Genomic DNA, 10,533 nt, shown 5'->3' on the forward strand with positions numbered 1-10,533 from the left:
TACTTACTTCAAGGTCCAACAGGCAAATGGATTCAGGAGCAACTGTCTCAAGTCTTGATGTTTCTTGGGGCAAGTGGAAAAGTTGTTTTAACAGTTGCTGCACTGGAGGTGACACTGACATAGAGTTCCACTGCAAACCAAGCCACACAAGGTGCTGGAAACTACCATTGTGCATTCAAACAGCACCTATGCAAAAACAAAGAGGTAAGAAGTTAGTATCTACATCCTAGTTAGGAAGACTAGATCTGATCAAAGCTGGGTTTCATTACAAGAGAAATAAGGAGCTCTGAAGATTTCTCCCACCCAAGGAGCTTCCTAGCAACCTCTTCCCACTTGTTTGCCTTCATCCAACAAGCTGGAACTAAGCATTTTTAAAAGAAGACTGAAACACTCTTCAAGTGATTTCTCCATCTGCTTCTATTATACAAACATCTTTTGAAGAAGCAATACTGACTTCATAGAAGTGCACAAGCTAAGCATATTGATACATTCACTTTTTCTGTCAAAGCGAAAAATGGAGAGAACATCTCCAAGGAAGTACATAGAAATTTTAAATCTTAACCTCTTCAGCTCAAGGTATCAGGTTAAACTGATGTGTTACCGATGTATTACACAGACATACTTCTGGTTTTTCTAAGTCTGTAATGCTCATGAGATCTGCCATCTTCAGCAAAGAAAATAACCGGAATGCTTAATTTCTGTTTTGAACTCAGTTTTGGCTTTTTTTTGCAAATATGCTTATACTGTTTTTGATCTTATTTCTCTAACGGAGAAAATCTTTACCCTGTGTATAATAAGCGCAAACCTTTGAGTGCTGAATTACTTCATTTTTACGCTTGGAAACTGTATTTGTGCATTACATATAAAACTATACATGCCTTCCTATTAACACTTCCTAGTATATAAACATGAAAGGCTAAACAGACAGCTGCAGTTGAAAATGAATCAGAACAGACTAGAAGACAGCACTGTGGAAGTAGGAAGTACGTGAGAAATTCTTCAGAACCAGACATGACAGTACCACCTCTCAGCAACAAGCATCAAGTGAAGCTTCATGCACATCACTCTCTTGTATTGATGAGGGCTACACTGAACAGTTGTCACATCCCCTTCTCTTTTGTTGTAAGAGGAAGGAGTTAGAAAAGCTCCTCTGATACAGTCATGCTTCAGTTGAGTTTAAGGAAGTAACATCTCTTACCAATATCGTATTTAATAAGTTCTTCTTGCATTGGTGCTTGTGTACTGACATTGCCCATCTCATCTGTGCCAAGGAAAGAACTCTCTTGAGAAGCTCCCCTCCCAAAGAGGCTTTCAAACAATGTCAGTAAACCCCTTGTGTTGGCAAAAGATTCCACAGTCTCTTTCAAGAAATCTTCCTTGCCATGGCTTAAGTTCAGCAACATATGACCTAGAAAACAAAAAAGTAATTTCACATAAAAACACTGAACTTAATGAAGGACAACCCCAACAGTGGGCTGTTCTTACTACTTAAGGTTGGGAATCGAGCCACTTAACTCTTCAAGTAACTATTCATAAGATTAAAACAGATCTATGGAAGTTTCTTAATTATTAATTCTTATTACCAGACTGGCTTTTTCGATCACAAGCCAACATTTCCAGCTTGTCTTGTCCAGCAGGATCCCCTTTTATTAGTTTCGACTTTGGTCTAGGAACGTGGAGAAGAAAGGAGAGAATTTGTTGCAGCTTCCTTACAATAAAAAGCAGATCATTTAGTTCACTCTTGAACATTAGGAAACAGGCTTATTTCTAGCACAAGAAAACTTCAGGAAAATACACTCGTTCTGAAGGTACTATGCAACACCTCAATCAAGAAGACACAAAGCGAATTATTTTAACTATTGCCAATAGCTGTAAGCACACACAAGAGAAAGTAGTGTTCCGAACACTAGCAGTTGCACCAAGTGGAAAATTAATTGGATTTTGTAAGGCAAAGAATTAAGCTTGATTAAGCTCTATGGACTGTCTATGCAACAAGAATGTGGGAGCTACTCAGTTCACTCCTCTCCCTCTCATACCAATAAGCTTAATAGTTTGTTTTCAGCTGTGTCACAGAAAAGGGAATAGACTGTAGGAAATGCACCCAACAGCCTTTAAGAGTCGTTTTACTTCTGATGAGAGAAACAGTTGATGATATACTTATTTCCTCCACACCATTTGAAATCTTTTAAAGACATGTGGAAGAGTAAGATTTAGTGAGGAGGGAGCCTTACAAACACTAGTTAATCTTTGGAATACGGGCGTTCCACACACGTACAGCGAGAGTGGTCAAGAACTGCATTAACTAGAGGCAGAAACAGAAAAAAGACTTACACCGAAACTTTTCAAATAACACAATGCTGCCAGTTGACATGCATCTCTCCACTGTGCCTCATTGTTCTGGGCCAGTTTTAGCAGAAACGTTCCAGCATGCATGTATAGCTGTCCTTTCATTTCAAGGAAGGTATGAGACAGCTTCTCAGGTTCTCTCACATACTGTTTCACGGAGTGAAGGAGATGATCAAAACTAGAAGGTAGAAAAGACTCATTTTCAGCAAAGTCCTGGTAAAATCCATTGCATGCTTTGGATCAACGTTATTTAACTGTGGATCAAGTAACTTGATGATTCAACTGCTACTACCATCTCAGTTGTTTAAACCTGAGCTGCAGAAGAAAGCAGGACAACAGCTTCAAGTTCCCAAAGCTCTGAACTTCATTTACGGAAGTGAAATCAACTGAAGTCAGTAGAAGTCAGTATGAAGGAAAACACAATGGAAAGAACAGAACATAGAACTTCACCAAAGAATTGGCTACAAACATTGATTTGCACTACTCCAGCTATGCCACAGATGATAAACCTTGGAGTCAGTTGGCATAGCTGGCTCTATCAGTTTTTCCTGAAGCAGAATGTCCTTGCTGAGGGTGGCATTCTGCTTCCCATTTATACTACAGACCTACAATTCTTTATTATTTCACTATGGGTTGTGTTAACTTGACCAGGACAAAGCTGGTCCACAAATGTCTGCGAAATCTCAATTAGCTGCTGAAGTATAGAACATTCTCTTACTGAAGAGACAGAAGATAACTGACCCAGGATATCACCAAGTCTTCTCCAAGGCTTGTAGCTCAGACAAATACATAGCTTGGGCTTCAAGTCTACTAAGAACCTTTGTTTGTGGTTAGTACAGAGAAACTCCTCTCCTGTCCACAAACTGGTTACTCAGTGAAACTGATGCCTGCTAGATGTTCTGTGACTCAGAAAAACATATTCTGTTCTGGATTGTTTCTGTTTGTTCATTTTTTAAATATAGAAAAGATAAAACAGTACCTTTGAAGTGCCTCTCTGCATTGATGAACATCTCCTGAAGCAAATATCATTTCAATAAAGCTAGAATGAGCCAGTAGAAGATTGCTCTTGATAGCTCTCCAATTCTATGTATTAGATTCCAAGTCCTGGACGGATTCGAGGTATTCCTAAAGAATAAATTTTATCAGAGGATGGGGAGCCACCATCTTTCTGTGAAGGCAAGGACATTACTTCTCCAGAACACAGCGCTACCTAATCCAGTTTCACAGGTGAGGCATTAACATATCCTTCAGCAGTAAAGTTCCAGGAACTATTTGTCTGGATAATTGTCTCCTTGATGGAGCTGCTATATCTAAATTAGTCTTGAAGTTAGAAAATAAACAAGGTTTAACTTCAGGAAGAAAATCCCCACTAAACAATTGGTTTCGGTAGCCTTTAATTTGGAGGAGTTAAATCACTTGAGCAATAGCTGTCAGTGGAATGAAACTAAGAGACTGACCAGTTTTAAGGATATGGAAGATTATGACAGGATCAAAAGATGATTAAATACCTCAAGTGTCTTTACGACACAGGAACACCATTCCAAGCTTGTCTCCAGAGCTATTTTCTGCTCTGCCTCCTGAATATGGAGCACAGCATCTCTTAATTTATTGTGCGAGTGGTAGAGTGCAACAAGTCTGATGTTAAGGTAGACAGCATAAGGTCTTGCACGGAGTTCAGCTTGAGTCATATCAAAGAGCTCATTCCAGCCACCTTCACCTTTATACTCCAGTAACTTCTCCTATTACATATGAAGGCAACATACTAATATTTCTTTTCCCCCATGAGCCTTTTCAGCAACCACATTACCTAACAGTTCTCTCACCTCCACTACACAGACTACAGACTTGATGAAATTACTCCAATATTTTGGAGTTAAGATTGTCAGACTATTTGATTGAGTCAGCACACCTTGTTACAGAATAGCTTGTCTAAGAACAAGCAACAGAAAACCAACAGAAGCCTGTTATAACCTCAATGTTATTGCTGCTGTGCTACATAAAACTAAGTGCAAAAGTGACGTATGACTGAAAGCATTTACATAGTAGTTGAGAACGACAGCACTTCCTACATTCTGCCATTTTAAACTCAAAAAACTAAAAAGCAGCTTAGTCACAACAGATACATCAAGGATTGCCTATCTAAACTCAACTTCTTGGATATTATTACTAACACAATTTCCCCAATTTTTTGAAGAGATCAACCTTAAAAACCATGTGAAAGCCCAGAGCTGCAATTTTCTTGCAAGCTAAACAAAAATGTCAGACGGCAAAGAAATTAACGTGTAATAGGTCTAATATTCCCAATTCTAAAATAATTTAGCCAAGGAAATATTGTGAGAGATGACCAGATGACATGCTAGAAGCACCCAGTATCTGTCAGTATCTGTCAATACTGGAAGTTTCTTTAAGGCACAGAGCAGAGATGAGAAGTTGGAATTTACCTTCAATCTGAAAGCAGCAGAATTCCGAGGGAGCAGCGTGGCAGCTTTCTCAACCCAGTATTTTGCTCTTCCATCACTGGGGTCTTTATTGCATAATAGTTCCGCAATCTTCAGCACCAGATCTTTCTGTGCTGGGTTCAGCTCCACAGAACACTAGTTTTCCCCAAGCACAAACAAGACAAAAAAGGTTACTGGTGACTTGATCTTGTAATCCATATAGAACAGGAAAGAAAATGATGGTGCCTGTTCAACAGACCCAGCTATTCCAACTATCAGTAAATATTTTCTGAATTCACTGTGAAAAGGCCACCGCTAGATTACAGCACTCAGACAACTGCTGGAATTCAAAAGAGCGTAAGAGAAAGAATGCCAAAACCAGCTCCTCTTCCTCTACTGCTGCCTATTACTATATGTAGGCAGCTGGACTATGACTTCTTCTTGTCTCACTCAAAATGGAGACTTTTGAAGAAAAAGAAGTGTGTCATCAAGTGCAAGGGTCCTTCACTGTGTTGGCAACAGGACTTTCCAGCACATCCTCCCCCTGCCCAAAGCCTGAACAAAGAAATTTTGACTGTGAAGTTTACACTTATGTGTTTGCCTCATCAGCAATTTATTTGTCCTGCCCCTCTCTACCTTTGAAGCAAAACCACCCCCAATAACAAACACACAATGCTACTGAAAAACACCCTCAGTCTAGTCTTCCAGTAGCAACTAGATTACCATGCTCACCATCATCCCTGCTAGGCACTTCCACAGCAGGCACAGACCCTTAGTCCAAACGGCAATGGGAAGACTCTCACAGCAGCTAGCACAAGGATCAAGTCCAGGACACAAAAGACAGAGTTAACTTAAAAATAATTAAAAACTGAAGCCAATTCCATCCAATGAGGAATCCTCCCTAAGGTACATCACATACATATTTAGCAATAAAAACTGTACATCATACACTTTTTTTTCCCCCACAAACAACACATTTTTCTTCTCTGAGTTTAAGGAATGCACAGCATAGACACATTTTAAAAGTCAATTTACAAAGTAAGAAAGCAGGACATTATGTGGGGTCAGTGGAGTACTTTCCTTGTAACACCCAATAGCTTTTTCTGTGTTGTCCTGAGCTTCATAAATTTGTCCAAGAAACCTGTGTGCCCTGTGATCTCTCTCTTGGACATTGAGATAAGTAGATACATATCTATAGAGCAAGAAAGCCCAGAACGATCAATACTCCTCAATAATACACGTCCCCCCACACCGTGTAGTTAAAGCTAAAGGGAATTTAATCTGTCAAATGGGAAGCGGGGCCATATTTAGTTCTAGATACTTGACTTAGACCTTAAGGTGAGGAACAACATTATTTTTACAAGTACTGATGCTACTTATTTGCCAGCAAGAACTGACATTCATTAAAAAAAGCAGTAGTTCACAGAAAGAGATACATCATACAATGGAATAAAAGCCACTTCAACTGAATGACTTTTTTGGTACCATATAACTAATGCAGTTGCTCTTTTAGAAAGATTTCAGTGGCACCCAATCCTCCCATTTTCTGCTACCTTAAAATGGCATGATAGGGATCCTGATTCCTCTACTTAATTTAGAGAAGAGCTTTCCTATTACACTTTCAAGCACAGAACAACAATGTACATTAACACGTATTACCTTTTAGCAAGTTCATATTCTTTTAGTTCAAAATACAGCTTAGCACAGATGAATCCCTTCAATGATTTCTGAATAGGAAAAAAACAAATATGACAGTGTATTTAAGATGTGCAATACTTTTGAAGTAACTGAATAAGGAGAGCCCTCTTTTCAGCAATGCATAACACTTCTAACCGTTTACTACTACTTACCAGCTCCAGTCCACTTCTTGTATTCAAGGCTTTGTTTCTGAAAGAGATAGCGTTAAGAAAGGAATGTTTTTTTCCAATAACTGGCAGAGGCTATCAAAGCAAAACTGAGGCTACTAGCAAAGCCAGCAACAGATCTTTATACTTAGTACACTTCACAAACACTTCTGACTAAAGAAATCAGAAGAATGGAGTCCACTACAGTTCAGCTTTTTTTTTGTTGCAGTGTGACAATGTTGCAGAAGAAAACAAATCCTACAAACTACCAGTGAAGATGTTACCGCAGCTCCTCCTGCTCATGGTTCTGCCATTTTCCCCTCCTGCCTGCTCTGTCTTCTGGTTTGCCTTCTTTATTTTCACTTTTGTTTCCTCTTTCTACCCCTCCATAAATACCTTTGGAGACTTACATTTCACCTTTCACTCACAGAGTGCGTGTTGTAAAGTTATCTTGGGCTGATAACATCAGAAATAGATTACTGCATCCAAAAAGCATTTCCTATCTGCATGAAGGACACAGAGAACTAGTAAGTCACAAGCAGAACTTCACGGTGGACGTAAACTAGGTAACAGAAATCTAAAGTCTGAGCTCCAGGTATCAGTTCAAAAGGAGATTTTGCTTGTCAACCAAAAAATACTGGAGCTAGTTACATCTCTGTCTCAGAATGTGAAACAAGTCTCTGCAGTCTAAATATGCTTGACTTTCATCTCCAACACCCCCAAGTTATTCATGCAAAATTTTAAAAAGTGAATTCAAATGAAGGCAAGTCTCCTGCGTGTCAGTCTGTATTCTGAAGTAAAACAAGGACATGCTGACATACACCAGAGTGGAGTCATGCTTGACATCTCCTTGTAAGCAGGGTTGGAAAGAAACTTCAACATACACGTTTGCAGCCTTGAAAGATCCTCCAAAATCAAAACAACAAGAAAACCAATAACTATTTCCACCATTGGCTGTGCTAGACAGTCAGTCGTAAGCATCACAGAAAAGATGAAACCAAACCCGCAGCACTTGGCCTTAAGCACAAGAAGAGAGGCAATGGTTTTTGTTGAGCCCAACAGGAATACCAAAATGGTTAAAGAGCATCTCTGAATTTCGTAGTGGTACACTCCAATTTGTGTAGTCTAAACAGCACCAAAGTCAACTCAACAAAGTCACAGGAGAACTTTGTTGCTGTTGGGAACGGTCAGCATGAAAATGCACACAGGCCTCGCATAAAGACCCTGCTGCAGAACGGTGAGCCCGTGTGCATTCACACTCTGCAACACACTGCTGAATCTTCTGCCTCTGCAATAAAACCCACTCACAGCAGCAGAGCAGCACCTTTCAGGATTAAATAGCTCCCACAAAATGCATTGGTTGGCTCGCTATGATCTGCACACCATTTTCCAGCTGTCCAGTTACTAACGTCCAGTAGCAAAACTATGTTTGCCCAGTTCTCCCTCCCTTATTCCTGACCTTTCACAATACTGTCACACAGACAGGAATATCAACTACACAGCACATGAAAGAAAACTAAAAGCTTAAGAACATGTGTCCCCTGTTTGGGTTCTTTGGTTTCACAAAACCAGAGGGATGTGTACTGACTCACATTGGTGAGCTCCCTATAAATCTATTGAAGGCTCATCAGTTTGAAGAGCGCACAGCTCTGGCAAGCCATGTTTCCAACAAAGCAACTCCAAGACTTCCCACACAGCAGCTTCCCTCGTCTTCCACTCCCCCTCCTGACTTCTCAGGCACCAGGCCTGCTGGCCCCTCCAAGAGCCAACCTGGGCACCAGAGCAGGTCATGGCCACCCCTCAGGCCCAGCACCAGCAGGAGGAGTAAAGGGGCAGGACAGGCAGAGAGCAGACCCCACCACTGCCGAGGGGAGGCTGCAGGAGCTCCGATGGAGGTCCTGGCCAGGCTCACAGCACTCACCTCTCTAGGTACAGAGGCAGTCACCTGCACAAAGGCAATGTACCACTCAACCTCAGTCTGTTACGTAGATTTGTTTATTCAGTGGTATAAAGGCTGGACCTGCATGCAGTGGCATTGGAGACCTCATGTCTGGGGTGGACGCATTGCCGTATGAGTTCCCAACTGCCGGGACAAGTTCTCCAGAATCTTGTTGCAAGTGGGGTTCCCCAGAGACTGCAGATCTGGAGGATGTTTAAGTAGTAGAGCAATTGGTGATGTGTCTTTCTTCATCATTATCGCTAAGCTCATGCAGTAATGATTAGACTCACTGCACTGCTTATTTCCTTTACTGCTAAGCTTATCTTTTCACTATAAGGCACTGTTTTACTTTTGTATTATTTTGAAATAGACAATAAAATGAGCTTATCCCTTTTCACGGTGTCTGAGACGTTCCTGATGACACAGTCAACAGGCAAAAAAAGGATAAAAAATAAAACATATAATGAAGATAAGTTAAGGTCGGGCAAGGGATGTTAAGGTAACAGGGATGGGGAAGGGAGGGGAGGGCAAAGGAAAGGGGAGCAGAGAGGAAAGGGGAGGAAACAAAGGGAAGTGAAGGAAAAAAATAATAAAAATCTCCCTGGAGTAAGACCAAGGTCTTAAAAGCATGCCCAGAAGGATGCAAGGGAATTTGCAAACTAAACCAAAGTTCTCAAGTCCTTACCCTGGAGTTCTCTGGGGTTGTTATCCACCATTAAAACTCATCAACATGAAATACCTCCAGAAAAAAAAAACAAAAACAAAAACAAACAAACAAAAAAAAACAGAACAAAACAAAACAAAACAAAACAAAACCCAACAAAATAAACCATGTAACACATTTTGACATGGTGTGATTCAGAAAGGCAGTTTGGGATACTGCATAATGGCTGCTTACATAAAAGGAAGGTGAACTACTTTGGGGTATCTCCCTTAGATTTCAGATATTCAACTAGTAAGCCTACAGAACATGTGAAAGGAAAGGGAAAGGAAAAGAAAAAGGGAAAGGAAAAAGGAAAAGGAAAAAGGAAAAGGAAAAGGAAAAGGAAAAGGAAAAGGAAAAGGAAAAGGAAAAGGAAAAGGAAAAAGATCTCGCACTTAGTGCCTAGTGAGGATGTTCCGCAGTGCATCTGCAGGCTTTCTGCACAGCAGGAGGGTTTATCTTGAACTGACTCCTTTCCCTCTGCTCTGCAGAAATGCCCATTTGTTTTGCAAGTTCTTCTGTACTGCAGAGGTGCCAGAAATCGCTCATTATTGTCCTCCTTTTACTTTGGGTATTTTACCTCAGTCTTAATAGATGTCTGGGGATGTTTGACTGTTTGATTAAAAAAAGAACACCCAGGTAGTGGTTCATCTGAAGGGTAAGAGAACATTTTGCAACTGGCAACACATCACAGAGACCCAAAGCAGCGCTGAACAAGGCTTAATGAAGACTATAAGAAATCAGAGCCGTGAGGAAAATGCAGACGCATTCTGCTTTCCTCTTCTGCCCCACGCCTTCTGCCCCCACCAGAGGGGGGGAACAAGCCACGCTTCCACAGAGACATTCCTCTCTCAGCCACACGCTCCTCAGCTGGGAGCATTCCCGGCTGCGGGATGGGAAAACCAGTTCCTGCCATGCACCATCTCCCCCGACCGTGGACCTGCCAGCTCTGGCCTTTCTGTGAGCATGGGGAAGGCACAGGGGACGGCTGCTGCAGGTGCTGTAGGCCGCAAGCCTGCACCTCCTCAGCTCGGAGGAAACGAGCTCAGAGTGCATTGGCAGGCTCTCAGGACTCCGGACGAGCTCCCCGCTCTCCGCAGCCCGACTCCGGGTCGGGCTCTCTGGGCAAGCTCCTCGCTGCCAGGAGCGCTGCCCTCTGCCCTCGCCTGGGCCTGCTGGGAGCTGCAGGCCCCGCAGGAACTACCACTCCCAGGATGCCGTGCGGCAGCACCGGGCGCCGCCATGACAGTGCCTGTGTGCAGT

At 41.7% G+C, this 10,533-nt stretch overlaps 1 pseudogene; it reads right to left on the reverse strand.

The window, feature by feature from the left end:
• Positions 1 to 5,522, reverse strand: part of LOC110395605 — a 6,987-nt pseudogene extending 1,465 nt beyond the window's left edge.

This window comes from Numida meleagris, chromosome 3, assembly GCF_002078875.1.
Source record: "Numida meleagris isolate 19003 breed g44 Domestic line chromosome 3, NumMel1.0, whole genome shotgun sequence".
NCBI lineage: Eukaryota > Metazoa > Chordata > Aves > Galliformes > Numididae > Numida > Numida meleagris.